The sequence below is a fragment of the Pristiophorus japonicus genome, chromosome 4 (assembly GCF_044704955.1).
Source record: "Pristiophorus japonicus isolate sPriJap1 chromosome 4, sPriJap1.hap1, whole genome shotgun sequence".
NCBI lineage: Eukaryota > Metazoa > Chordata > Chondrichthyes > Pristiophoridae > Pristiophorus > Pristiophorus japonicus.
In genome coordinates, this window is record NC_091980.1 from 314,502,798 (window position 1) to 314,517,211 (window position 14,414).

Here is a 14,414-nt window from a genome sequence, read left to right on the forward strand (position 1 = left end):
GTGTGTGTGTGTGGTTACACAGTGCAGTGTGTGTGTGTGTGGGGTTACACAGTGCAGTGTGTGTGTGTGTGGTTACACAGTGCAGTGTGTGTGTGTGTGGGGTTACACAGTGCAGTGTGTGTGTGTGGTTACACAGTGCAGTGTGTGTGTGTGTGGGGTTACACAGTGCAGTGTGTGTGTGTGGCTTTACACAGTGTATGTGTGTGTGGTTACACAGTGCAGTGAGTGTGTGTGTGGTGTTACACAGTGCGGTGTGTGTGGGGTTACACAGTGCAGTGTGTGTGTGGTTACACAGTGCAGTGTGTGTGTGTGGGGTTACGCAGTGCAGTGTGTTTGTGTGTGGAGTTACACAATGCAGTGTGTGTGTGTGGGGTTACACAGTGCAGTGTGTGTGTGTGGGGTTACACAGTGCAGTGTGTGTGTGTGGGGTTACACAGTGCAGTGTGTGTGTGTGTGGGGGGTTACACAGTGCAATGTGTGTGTGGGGTTACACAGTGCAGTGTGTGTGTGTGGAGTTACACAGTGCAGTGTGTGTGTGTGTGGGTTTACACAGTGCAGTGTGTGTGTGTGTGTGTGGGGGGGTTACACAGTGCAGTGTGTGTGGGGTTACACAGTGCAGTGTGTGTGTGTGTGGGGTTACACAGTGCAGTGTGTGTGTGTGTGGAGTTATACAGTGCAGTGTGTGTGTGGGGTTTCACAGTGCAGTGTTTGTGGGGTTACACAGTGCAATGTGTGTGTGGGGTTACACAGTGCAGTGTGTGTGTGTGTGTGTGTGTGGAGTTACACAGTGCAGTGTGTGTGGGGTTACACAGTGCAATGTGTGTGTGGGGTTACACAGTGCAGTGTGTGTGTGTGTGTGTGGAGTTACACAGTGCAGTGTGTGTGGGGTTACACAGTGCAATGTGTGTGTGGGGTTACACAGTGCAGTGTGTGTGTGTGTGGGGTTACACAGTGCAGTGTGTGTGTGTGGGGCATTACACAGCGCAGTGTGTGTGTGTGGAGTTACACAGTGCAGTGTGTGTGTGTGTGTGTGTGTGGGGGGTTACACAGTGCAGTGTGTGTGTGTGTGGAGTTACACATTGCAGTGTGTGTGGGGTTACACAGTGCAGTGTGTGTGTGTGTGGAGTTATACAGTGCAGTGTGTGTGTGTGGGGTTACACAGTGCAGTGTGTGTGTGTGGGGTTACACAGTGCAATGTGTGTGTGGGGATACACAGTGCAGTGTGTGTGTGTGTGTGGAGTTACACACTGCAGTGTGTGTGGGGTTACACAGTGCAGTGTGTGTGTGGGGTTACACAGTGCAGTGTGTGTGTGTGGGGTTACACAGTGCAGTGTGTGTGTGGAGTTACACAGTGCAGTGTGTGTGTGTGTGTGGAGTTACACAGTGCAGTGTGTGTGTGTGTGTGTGTGGAGTTACACAGTGCAGTGTGTGTGTGTGGGGTTACACAGTGCAGTGTGTGTGTGTGTGGTTACACAGTGCAGTGTGTGTGTGTGTGGGGTTACACAGTGCAGTGTGTGTGTGTGGTAACACAGTGCTGTGTGTGTGTGTGTGGTTACACAGTGCAGTGTGTGTGTGTGTGGGGTTACACAGTGCAGTGTGTGTGTGTGGTTACACAGTGCAGTGTGAGTGTGTGGGGTTACACAGTGCAGTGTGTGTGTGTGTGGGGTTACACAGTGCAGTGTGTGTGTGTGTGGTTACACAGTGCAGTGTGTGTGTGTGTGGTTACACAGTGCAGTGTGTGTGTGTGTGGGGTTACACAGTGCAGTGTGTGTGTGTGTGGTTACACAGTGCAGTGTGTGTGTGTGTGGGGTTACACAGTGCAGTGTGTGTGTGTGTGGTTACACAGTGCAGTGTGTGTGTGTGTGGGGTTACACAGTGCAGTGTGTGTGTGTGTGGTTACACAGTGCAGTGTGTGTGTGTGGTTACACAGTGCAGTGTGTGTGTGTGTGGTTACACAGTGCAGTGTGTGTGTGTGTGGGGTTACACAGTGCAGTGTGTGTGTGTGGTTACACAGTGCAGTGAGTGTGTGTGTGGTGTTACACAGTGCGGTGTGTGTGGGGTTACACAGTGCAGTGTGTGTGTGGTTACACAGTGCAGTGTGTGTGTGTGGGGTTACGCAGTGCAATGTGTTTGTGTGTGGAGTTACACAATGCAGTGTGTGTGTGTGGGGTTACACAGTGCAGTGTGTGTGTGTGGGGTTACACAGTGCAGTGTGTGTGTGTGGGGTTACACAGTGCAGTGTGTGTGTGTGTGGGGGGAGTTACACAGTGCAGTGTGTGTGGGGTTACACAGTGCAATGTGTGTGTGGGGTTACACAGTGCAGTGTGTGTGTGTGGAGTTACACAGTGCAGTGTGTGTGTGTGTGGGGTTACACAGTGCAGTGTGTGTGTGTGTGTGTGGGGGGGTTACACAGTGCAGTGTGTGTGGGGTTACACAGTGCAGTGTGTTTGTGTGTGGAGTTACACAATGCAGTGTGTGTGTGTGGGGTTACACAGTGCAGTGTGTGTGTGTGGGGTTACACAGTGCAGTGTGTGTGTGTGGGGTTACACAGTGCAGTGTGTGTGTGTGGGGTTACACAGTGCAGTGTGTGTGTGTGTGGGGGGAGTTACACAGTGCAGTGTGTGTGGGGTTACACAGTGCAATGTGTGTGTGGGGTTACACAGTGCAGTGTGTGTGTGTGGAGTTACACAGTGCAGTGTGTGTGTGTGTGGGGTTACACAGTGCAGTGTGTGTGTGTGTGTGTGGGGGGGTTACACAGTGCAGTGTGTGTGGGGTTACACAGTGCAGTGTGTGTGTGTGTGGGGTTACACAGTGCAGTGTGTGTGTGTGTGGAGTTATACAGTGCAGTGTGTGTGTGGGGTTTCACAGTGCAGTGTTTGTGGGGTTACACAGTGCAGTGTGTGTGTGTGTGTGTGTGGAGTTACACAGTGCAGTGTGTGTGTGTGGGGTTACACAGTGCAGTGTGTGTGTGTGGGGTTACACAGTGCAGTGTGTGTGTGGAGTTACACAGTGCAGTGTGTGTGTGTGTGTGGAGTTACACAGTGCAGTGTGTGTGTGTGTGTGTGGAGTTACACAGTGCAGTGTGTGTGTGTGGGGTTACACAGTGCAGTGTGTGTGTGTGGGGTTACACAGTGCAGTGTGTGTGTGTGGGGTTACACAGTGCAGTGTGTGTGTGTGTGGGGTTACACATTGCAGTGTGTGTGTGTGGGGTTACACAGTGTAGTGTGTGTGTGTGGGGTTACACAGTGCAGTGTGTGTGGAGTTACACAGTGCAGTGTGTGTGTGTGGGGTTACACAGTGCAGTGTGTGTGTGGGGTTACACAGTGCAGTGTGTGTGTGTGTGTGTGGGGGGTTACACAGTGCAGTGTGTGTGGGGTTACACAGTGCAGTGTGTGTGTGTGTGGAGTTATACAGTGCAGTGTGTGTGTGTGTGTGGAGTTACACAGTGCAGTGTGTGTGTGTGTGTGTGTGTGTGTGTGTGTGTGGAGTTACACAGTGCAGTGTGTGTGGAGTTACACAGTGCAGTGTGTGTGTGTGTGGGGTTACACAGTGCAGTGTGTGTGTGGGGTTACACAGTGCAGTGTGTGTGTGTGGGGTTACACATGCAGTGTGTGTGTGGGGTTACACAGTGCAGTGTGTGTGTGTGTGTGTGTGGAGTTACACAGTGCAGTGTGTGTGTGGGGTTACACAGTGCAGTGTGTGTGTGTGTGGAGTTATACAGTGCAGTGTGTGTGTGGGGTTACACAGTGCAGTGTGTGTGTGTGGTTACACAGTGCAGTGTGTGTGTGGGGTTACACAGTGCAGTGTGTGTGTGTGGGGTTACACAGTGCAGTGTGTGTGTGTGGGGTTACACAGTGCAGTGTGTGTGTGTGTGTGGGTGTGGGGGGGTTACACAGTGCAGTGTGTGTGGGGTTACACAATGCAGTGTGTGTGTGTGTGGAGTTATACAGTGCAGTGTGTGTGTGTGTGTGTGGAGTTACACAGTGCAGTGTGTGTGTGTGTGTGTGTGTGTGGAGTTACACAGTGCAGTGTGTGTGGAGTTACACAGTGCAGTGTGTGTGTGTGTGGGGTTACACAGTGCAGTGTGTGTGTGGGGTTACACAGTGCAGTGTGTGTGTGTGGAGTTATACAGTGCAGTGTGTGTGTGGGGTTTCACAGTGCAGTGTGTGTGTGTGTGGGCGTGTGTGGAGTTACACAGTGCAGTGTGTGTGTGTGTGTGTGTGTGTGTGTGTGTGTGGAGTTACACAGTGCAGTGTGTGTGGGGTTACACAGTGCAGTGTGTGTGTGTGGAGTTACACAATGCAGTGTGTGTGTGGAGTTACACAGTGCAGTGTGTGTGGGGTTACACAGTACAGTGTGTGTGTGTGGAGTTACACAATGCAGTGTGTGTGTGTGTGGAGTTACACAGTGCAGTGTGTGTGGGGTTACACAGTGCAGTGTGTGTGGGGTTACACAGTGCAGTGTGTGTGTGTGGGGTTACACAGTGCAGTGTGTGTGTGTGTGGGGTTACACAGAGCAGTGTGTGCGTGTGGGGTTACACAGTGCAGTGTGTGTGGAGTTACACAGTGCAGTGTGTGTGGGGTTACACAGTGCAGTGTGTGTGTGTGGGGTTACACAGTGCAGTGTGTGTGTGGGGTTACACAGTGCAGTGTGTGTGTGTGGGGTTACACAGTGCAGTGTGTGTGTGGAGTTACACAGTGCAGTGTGTGTGTGTGTGTGGAGTTACACAGTGCAGTGTGTGTGTGTGTGTGTGTGGAGTTACACAGTGCAGTGTGTGTGTGTGGGGTTACACAGTGCAGTGTGTGTGTGTGTGGTTACACAGTGCAGTGTGTGTGTGTGTGGGGTTACACAGTGCAGTGTGTGTGTGTGGTAACACAGTGCTGTGTGTGTGTGTGTGGTTACACAGTAGTGTGTGTGTGTGTGGGGTTACACAGTGCAGTGTGTGTGTGTGGTTACACAGTGCAGTGTGAGTGTGTGGGGTTACACAGTGCAGTGTGTGTGTGTGTGGGGTTACACAGTGCAGTGTGTGTGTGTGTGGTTACACAGTGCAGTGTGTGTGTGTGTGGTTACACAGTGCAGTGTGTGTGTGTGTGGGGTTACACAGTGCAGTGTGTGTGTGTGTGGTTACACAGTGCAGTGTGTGTGTGTGTGGGGTTACACAGTGCAGTGTGTGTGTGTGTGGTTACACAGTGCAGTGTGTGTGTGTGTGGGGTTACACAGTGCAGTGTGTGTGTGTGTGGTTACACAGTGCAGTGTGTGTGTGTGGTTACACAGTGCAGTGTGTGTGTGTGTGGTTACACAGTGCAGTGTGTGTGTGTGTGGGGTTACACAGTGCAGTGTGTGTGTGTGGTTACACAGTGCAGTGAGTGTGTGTGTGGTGTTACACAGTGCGGTGTGTGTGGGGTTACACAGTGCAGTGTGTGTGTGGTTACACAGTGCAGTGTGTGTGTGTGGGGTTACGCAGTGCAATGTGTTTGTGTGTGGAGTTACACAATGCAGTGTGTGTGTGTGGGGTTACACAGTGCAGTGTGTGTGTGTGGGGTTACACAGTGCAGTGTGTGTGTGTGGGGTTACACAGTGCAGTGTGTGTGTGTGTGGGGGGAGTTACACAGTGCAGTGTGTGTGGGGTTACACAGTGCAATGTGTGTGTGGGGTTACACAGTGCAGTGTGTGTGTGTGGAGTTACACAGTGCAGTGTGTGTGTGTGTGGGGTTACACAGTGCAGTGTGTGTGTGTGTGTGTGGGGGGGTTACACAGTGCAGTGTGTGTGGGGTTACACAGTGCAGTGTGTGTGTGTGTGGGGTTACACAGTGCAGTGTGTGTGTGTGTGGAGTTATACAGTGCAGTGTGTGTGTGGGGTTTCACAGTGCAGTGTTTGTGGGGTTACACAGTGCAGTGTGTGTGTGTGTGTGTGTGGAGTTACACAGTGCAGTGTGTGTGTGTGGGGTTACACAGTGCAGTGTGTGTGTGTGGGGTTACACAGTGCAGTGTGTGTGTGGAGTTACACAGTGCAGTGTGTGTGTGTGTGTGGAGTTACACAGTGCAGTGTGTGTGTGTGTGTGTGGAGTTACACAGTGCAGTGTGTGTGTGTGGGGTTACACAGTGCAGTGTGTGTGTGTGGGGTTACACAGTGCAGTGTGTGTGTGTGGGGTTACACAGTGCAGTGTGTGTGTGTGTGGGGTTACACATTGCAGTGTGTGTGTGTGGGGTTACACAGTGTAGTGTGTGTGTGTGGGGTTACACAGTGCAGTGTGTGTGGAGTTACACAGTGCAGTGTGTGTGTGTGGGGTTACACAGTGCAGTGTGTGTGTGGGGTTACACAGTGCAGTGTGTGTGTGTGTGTGTGGGGGGTTACACAGTGCAGTGTGTGTGGGGTTACACAGTGCAGTGTGTGTGTGTGTGGAGTTATACAGTGCAGTGTGTGTGTGTGTGTGGAGTTACACAGTGCAGTGTGTGTGTGTGTGTGTGTGTGTGTGTGGAGTTACACAGTGCAGTGTGTGTGGAGTTACACAGTGCAGTGTGTGTGTGTGTGGGGTTACACAGTGCAGTGTGTGTGTGGGGTTACACAGTGCAGTGTGTGTGTGTGGGGTTACACATGCAGTGTGTGTGTGGGGTTACACAGTGCAGTGTGTGTGTGTGTGTGTGTGGAGTTACACAGTGCAGTGTGTGTGTGGGGTTACACAGTGCAGTGTGTGTGTGTGTGGAGTTATACAGTGCAGTGTGTGTGTGGGGTTACACAGTGCAGTGTGTGTGTGTGGTTACACAGTGCAGTGTGTGTGTGGGGTTACACAGTGCAGTGTGTGTGTGTGGGGTTACACAGTGCAGTGTGTGTGTGTGGGGTTACACAGTGCAGTGTGTGTGTGTGTGTGGGTGTGGGGGGGTTACACAGTGCAGTGTGTGTGGGGTTACACAATGCAGTGTGTGTGTGTGTGGAGTTATACAGTGCAGTGTGTGTGTGTGTGTGTGGAGTTACACAGTGCAGTGTGTGTGTGTGTGTGTGTGTGTGGAGTTACACAGTGCAGTGTGTGTGGAGTTACACAGTGCAGTGTGTGTGTGTGTGGGGTTACACAGTGCAGTGTGTGTGTGGGGTTACACAGTGCAGTGTGTGTGTGTGGAGTTATACAGTGCAGTGTGTGTGTGGGGTTTCACAGTGCAGTGTGTGTGTGTGTGGGCGTGTGTGGAGTTACACAGTGCAGTGTGTGTGTGTGTGTGTGTGTGTGTGTGTGTGTGGAGTTACACAGTGCAGTGTGTGTGGGGTTACACAGTGCAGTGTGTGTGTGTGGAGTTACACAATGCAGTGTGTGTGTGGAGTTACACAGTGCAGTGTGTGTGGGGTTACACAGTACAGTGTGTGTGTGTGGAGTTACACAATGCAGTGTGTGTGTGTGTGGAGTTACACAGTGCAGTGTGTGTGGGGTTACACAGTGCAGTGTGTGTGGGGTTACACAGTGCAGTGTGTGTGTGTGGGGTTACACAGTGCAGTGTGTGTGTGTGTGGGGTTACACAGAGCAGTGTGTGCGTGTGGGGTTACACAGTGCAGTGTGTGTGGAGTTACACAGTGCAGTGTGTGTGGGGTTACACAGTGCAGTGTGTGTGTGTGGGGTTACACAGTGCAGTGTGTGTGTGGGGTTACACAGTGCAGTGTGTGTGTGTGGGGTTACACAGTGCAGTGTGTGTGTGTGGGGTTACACAGTGCAGTGTGTGTGGAGTTACACAGTGCAGTGTGTGTGTGTGTGGGGTTAAACAGTGCAGTGTGTGTGTGTGAGGGGTTACACAGTGCAGTGTGTGTGTGTGTGTGTGGGGTTACACAGTGCAGTGTGTGTGTGTGGGGTTACACAGTGCAGTGTGTGTGTGTGTGTGTGGGGTTACACAGTGCAGTGTGTGTGTGTGTGTGAGGTTACACAGTGCAGTGTGTGTGTGTGTGTGTGGGGTTACACAGTGCAGTGTGTGTGTGTGGGGTTACACAGTGCAGTGTGTGTGTGTGTGTGAGGTTACACAGTGCAGTGTGTGTGTGTGTGTGTGGGGTTACACAGTGCAGTGTGTGTGTGTGGGGTTACACAGTGCAGTGTGTGTGTGTGTGTGTGGGGTTACACAGTGCAGTGTGTGTGTGTGGGGTTACACAGTGCAGTGTGTGTGTCAGTGTGAGGTGGGAATAACTAACGCTGAGGTTTGGCTGTGAGCAGAGATGCCGTGGGGCACTGAATACGAGGCGAGCACGACATTCACTCGCCCTCAGATTATTATTTCAGGACTGACTTTCCAAAGTTAAAAGCCAAGTTGCCATTTACGCCTGTGGTTTTTCCTGCACCATTATAAGATAATAAACTACATTCAAAGAAAAATAAATGGTAAAGCATATCAGCTCGATGTAAACCTGTGAGACAGCCTGCAGGAATTTGCCGTCCTGCGCTCAATGTTTCCGTTACAGATTGAAACCTCACCACAAAAATGTCAATTGTACTACATCTGCAACACAGAATGCCTGGTAACTCCTGGCTTAATCCTCAATAGAAAGAATGGTCATAGAGCTGCCAGTGTGAGCAGGGCCAGTACCCAGTGAGAGCAGGGCCAGCACCCAGTGTGAGCAGGGCCAGCACCCAGTGAGAGCAGGGCCAGCACCCAGTGAGAGCAGGGCCAGCACCCAGTGAGAGTGAGACCAGCACCCAGTGAGAGCAGGGCCAGCACCCAGTGAAAGCAGGGCCAGCACCCAGTGTGGGCAGGGCCAGCACCCAGTGAGAGTGAGACCAGCACCCAGTGTGGGCAGGGCCAGCACCCAGTGAGAGTGAGACCAGCACCCAGTGAGAGCGGGGCCAGCACCCAGTGAGAGCAGGGCCAGCACCCAGTGAGAGTGAGACCAGCACCCAGTGAGAGCAGGGCCAGCACCCAGTGAAAGCAGGGCCAGCACCCAGTGAGAGCAGGGCCAGCACCCAGTGTGAGCAGGGCCAGCACCCAGTGAGAGTGAGACCAGCACCCAGTGAGAGCAGGGCCAGCACCCAGTGAGAGTGAGACCAGCACCCAGTGAGAGCAGGGCCAGCACCCAGTGAAAGCAGGGCCAGCACCCAGTGAGAGCAGGGCCAGCACCCAGTGAGAGTGAGACCAGCACACAGTGAGAGCAGGGCCAGCACCCAGTGAGAGCGAGACCAGCACCCAGTGAGAGCGGGACCAGCACCCAGTGAGAGCAGGGCCAGCACCCAGTGAGAGCAAGACCAGCACCCAGTGAGAGCGGGACCAGAACCCAGTGAGAGCAGGGCCAGCACCCAGTGAGAGCGAGACCAGCACCCAGTAAGAGCGAGACCAGCACCCAGTGAGAGCAGGGCCAGCACACAGTGAGAGCAGGACCAGCACCCAGTGAGAGCGGGGCCAGCACCCAGTGAGAGCAGGGCCAGCACCCAGTGAGAGCAGGGCCAGCACCCAGTGAGAGCGGGGCCAGCACCCAGTGTGAGCGGGGCCAGCACCCAGTGAGAGCAGGACCAGCACCCAGTGAGAGCAGGACCAGCACCCAGTGAGAGCAGGGCCAGCACCCAGTGAGAGCGGGACCAGCACCCAGTGAGAGCAGGGCCAGCACCCAGTGAGAGCGGGACCAGCACCCAGTGTGAGCAGGGCCAGCACCCAGTGTGAGCAGGGCCAGCACCCAGTGTGAGCAGGGCCAGCACCCAGTGAGAGCGAGACCAGCACCCAGTGTGAGGGAGACCAGCACCCAGTGTGAACGAGACCAGCACCCAGTGTGAGCGAGACCAGCACCCAGTGTGAGGGAGACCAGCACCCAGTGTGAGCGAAGGGAGATTCGAAATTTGCTAATGTTACCCCAGTGGTGAATGGTGGTGGACCATTAAACAACTAACGGGAGGAGGAGGCTCCATGAATATCCCCATCCTCAATGATGGTAGAGCCCAGCACGTGAGTGCAAAAGACAAGGCTGAATCGTTTGCCACCATCTTCAGCCAGAAGTGCCGAGTGGATGATCCATATCGGTCTCCTCCTGAGGTCCCCACCATCACAGAATCCAGTCTTCAGCCAATTCGATTCACTCCACGTAATATCAAGAAACGGCTGAGCGACTGGATACAGCAAAGGCTCTGGGCCCTGACAATATTCCGGCTGCTGTGCTGAAGACTTGTGCTCCAGAACTAGCCGTGCCTCTAGCCAAGCTGTTCCAGTACAGCTACAACACTGGCATCTACCCGACAATGTGGAAAACTGCCCAGGTATGGCCTGTCCACAAAAAGCAGGACAAATCCAATCCGACCAATTACCGCCCCATCAGTCTACTCTCAATCATCAGCAAAGTGATGGAAGGTGTTGTCGACAGTGCTATCAAGCGGCACTTACTCACCAATAACCTGCTCATCGATGCTCAGTTTGGGTTCCGTCAGGATCACTCGGCTCCAGACCTCATTACAGCCTTGGTCCAAACATGGACAAAAGAGCTGAATTCCAGAGTGAGATGAGAGTGACTGCCCGTGATATCACGGCAGCGTTTGACCGAGTGTGGCATCAAGGAGCCCGAGTAAAACTGGTCAGTGCGAATCAGGGGGAAAACTCCCCACTGGCTGGAGTCGTACCTAGCACAAAGGAAGATGGTTGTGGTTGTTGGAGCTCAATCTTCTCTGCCCCAGGACATCGCTGCAGGAGTTCCTCAGGGCAGTGTCCTAGGCCCAACCATCTTCAGCTGCTTCATCAATGACCTTTCCTCCATCATAAGGTCAGAAGTGAGGATGTTCGCTGATGACTGCACAGTGTTCAGTTCCATTCACAACTCCTCAGATAATGAATCAGTCCGTGCCCACATGCAGCAAGACCTGGACAACATTCAGGCTTGAGCTGATAAGTGGCAAGTAACATTCGCGCCACACAAGTGCCAGGCAATGACTATCTCCAACAAGCGAGAGTCTAACCATCGCCCCTTGACATTCAGCGGCATTACCATCACCGAATCCCCCACCATCAACATCCTGGGGGTCACCATTGACCAGAAACTTAACTGGACCAGCCACATAAATACTGTGGCTACAAGAGCAGGTCAGAGGCTGGGTATTCTGCGGCGAGTGTCTCACCTCCTGACTCCTCAAAGCCTTTCCACCATCTACAAGACACAAGTCAGGAGTGTGATGGAACACTCTCCACTTGCCTGGATGGTGCAGCTCCAACAACACTCGAGAAGCTCGACACCATCCAGGACAAAGCAGCTGCTTGATTGGCTCCCCATCCACCACCTTCAACATCCACTCCCTCCACCACCGGCGCCCCCTGGCTGCAGTGTGCACCATCTACAAGATGCACTGCAGCAACTCGCCAAGGCTTCTTCGGCAGCACCATGGGTCATGATTGGAAATCGTTGGGAGGTAGCAGAGAGAGGGTTTTTTGCTGAGTCACCAGAATGATAACGGGTCTTAGAGGGTTAAATAATGAGGGCAGGTTGCATAAAATTAAAAAATAAAGGGGAACGGTAGCACAGTGGTTATGTTACTGGACCAGTAATCCCGAGGCCTGAACTGATGATCAGAGACACGAGTTCAAATCCAACCACGGCAGCTGGGGAATTTAAATTCAGTTAATTAAATAAATCGGGAATATAACAGAAAAAACTAGTATCAGTAATGGTGACCATAAAACTACGGGATTGTCGTAAAAACACATCTGGTTCACTAATGTCCTTCAGGGAAGGATATCTTACCCGGTCTGACCTATATGTGACTCCAGACCCACAGCAATGTGGTTGACTCTGAAATGGGCCAGTGAGACATTCAGTTGTATTCAAGAAGGTGGCTCACTACCTTGCGGGCAATGAGTGATGGGCAATAAATGCTGGCATTGCCAGCGACACCCACATCCTGTGAATGAATTTTTAAAAGCAGGAACCCTGACTGAATTCCCCCTCTCCCTAACCCAGGGGTCACTGGGCAGTGATCAGGAGCAGGAACCCTGGCTGATTTCCCCCTCTCTCTAACCCAGGGGTCACTGGGCAGTGATCAGGAGCAGGAACCCTGGCTGATTTCCCCTCTCTCTCTAACCCAGGGGTCACTGGGCAGTGATCAGGAGCAGGAACCCTGGCTGATTTCCCCTCTCTCTCTAACCCAGGGGTCACTGGGCAGTGATCAGGAGCAGGAACCCTGGCTGATTTCCCCCTCTCTCTAACCCAGGGGTCACTGAGCAGTGATCAGGAGCAGGAACCCTGGCTGATTTCCCCTCTCTCTCTAACCCAGGGGTCACTGGGCAGTGATCAGGAGCAGGAACCCTGGCTGATTTCCCCTCTCTCTAACCCAGGGGTCACTGGGCAGTGATCAGGAGCAGGAACCCTGGCTGATTTCCCCTCTCTCTAACCCAGGGGTCACTGGACAGTGATCAGGAGCAGGAACCCTGGCTGATTTCCCCTCTCTCTAACCCAGGGGTCACTGGACAGTGATCAGGAGCAGGAACTCTGGCTGATTTCCCCCTCTCTCTAACCCAAGGGTCAGTGGGCAGTGATCAGGAGCAGGAACCCTGGCTGATTTCCCCCTCTCTCTAACCCAAGGGTCAGTGGGCAGTGATCAGGAGCAGGAACCCTGGCTGATTTCCCCTCTCTCTAACCCAGGGGTCAGTGGGCAGTGATCAGGTGCAGGAACCCTGGCTGATTTCCCCTCTCTCTAACCCAGGGGTTAGTGGGCAGTGATCAGGAGCAGGAACCCGGGCTGATTTCCCCCTCTCTCTAACCCAAGGGTCACTGGGCAGTGATCAGGAGCAGGAACCCGGGCTGATTCTCCCTCCCACTAATTGAGATTGGGCCCGTTCAGGAGAGGAGAGAAAATTGGCATACAAAGGAAGAAAAATAAAGGGGAGTAGAATCGGAAATTCCTTGCGATGCAGGACAGGACTGCCTTTATCTGTCAGACATCCAACCCTCGTGCCATACATTTTCTCCCTGTACTCCAACAGCGTTCAGAGTGTTGGTGCTGGGCCAACCTCTACCTGGCACTATATTATACTCATGCTGCGTTCAGCTGGGCGAAGCCACCGAGGTCCCAGCGACACCCTTGGAGCGCTGTCCTATGTGTAACTACCAAGGTGCCACAGCTGGAAAGAGCTGCCGCGACTCTCGGAAGCATCGCTGAGTGAGGGAGACGGTCGGTTCGGGGCCAGGCAGTGTTGGCATGGTGACTGGGAGAACGCCCGCCACTGGCTGCATCGGCTGGCCCGAGCTGTGCAGATAAAACCTGTTTTCCTCTCTCTCTCTCTCTCTCTCTCTGGTCCTGGGTTGTTGGTGCAGTGTGGGGGTCAGCCTGGGGTGTGCTGCTCCCAGCACTGAGGAGCTATTGTACAGCCACTCGTTCCTCAGACAGTGCCCCTCTCTGTTCCCTGCGCTTCACTGAGAAGAGACAGCAGTTCTCGCCCTGCTCACACTGCGCTGGCTGGCTGGCGGAATCCTGAGCGCAGCAGATACCATTCCACTTTTTGTTTTGATGAGTACTTTGAATTTTCAAGAAGTAAACATTCACAGCTTCCTCAACAGGGAAAATCCTCCACACGCGGCAACAGAAATGAGCTGTGGATTGTTGGAGAAGTGCTGCACTTGTACAGCTGCCCACGAGACTCACAATACGACATAATATGAGCCTCACTGTTACCGAGACGCACAGTCCTTCTCCGCAATCGTTTCTCTGCTAGCTCACCGTCTTCATAGTTCCCCAGATACAAGAATTGGACACAATTCACACAGCGTCAGATGTGAGTGAGCTCTCCGCAATTTTACTTGTTATTTCCATCCCTCTCCCAAAGGCGCTGAATTCCAACCCCGTATGCTCTCCATCACCAAGACCACCCACTCCCACCTCCGTAACCTCTCCGCCCCTGCCTCAGCTCATCCGCTGCTGAAACCCTCATCCATGCCTTTGTTACCTCCAGAGTCGACTATTCCAACTCACTCCTGGCTGGCCTCACATCTCCACCCTTTGTAAACTTGAACTCATCCAAAACTCTGCTGCCCCATGTCCTAACTCGCACCCAGTCCCACTCACCCATCACCCCCTGTGCTCACTGCCCCGTGTCCTAACTCGCACCCAGTCCCACTCACCCATCACCCCCTGTGTTCACTGCCCCGTGTCCTAACTCGCACCCAGTCCCACTCACCCATCACCCCCTGTGTTCACTGCCCCGTGTCCTAACTCACACCCAGTCCCACTCACCCATCACCCCCTGTGCTCACTGCCCCGTGTCCTAACTCGCACCAAGTCCCACTCACCCATCACCCTCTGTGCTCACTGCCCCGTGTCCTAACTCGCACCGAGTCCCACTCACCCATCGCCCCCTGTGCTCGCTGCCCCGTGTCCTAACTCGCACCAAGTCCTGCTCACCCATTACCCCCTGTGCCCCGTGTCCTAACTCGCACCCAGTCCCACTCACCCATCACCCCCTGTGCTCACTGCCCCGTGTCCTAACTC

General features: G+C 53.4%; 1 protein-coding gene across 6 annotated transcripts in view; it reads right to left on the bottom strand.

The window, feature by feature from the left end:
• Positions 1-14,414, bottom strand: part of ttll5 (tubulin tyrosine ligase-like family, member 5) — a 595,921-nt gene that overhangs the window by 193,868 nt on the left and 387,639 nt on the right. The window lies entirely within an intron of this gene.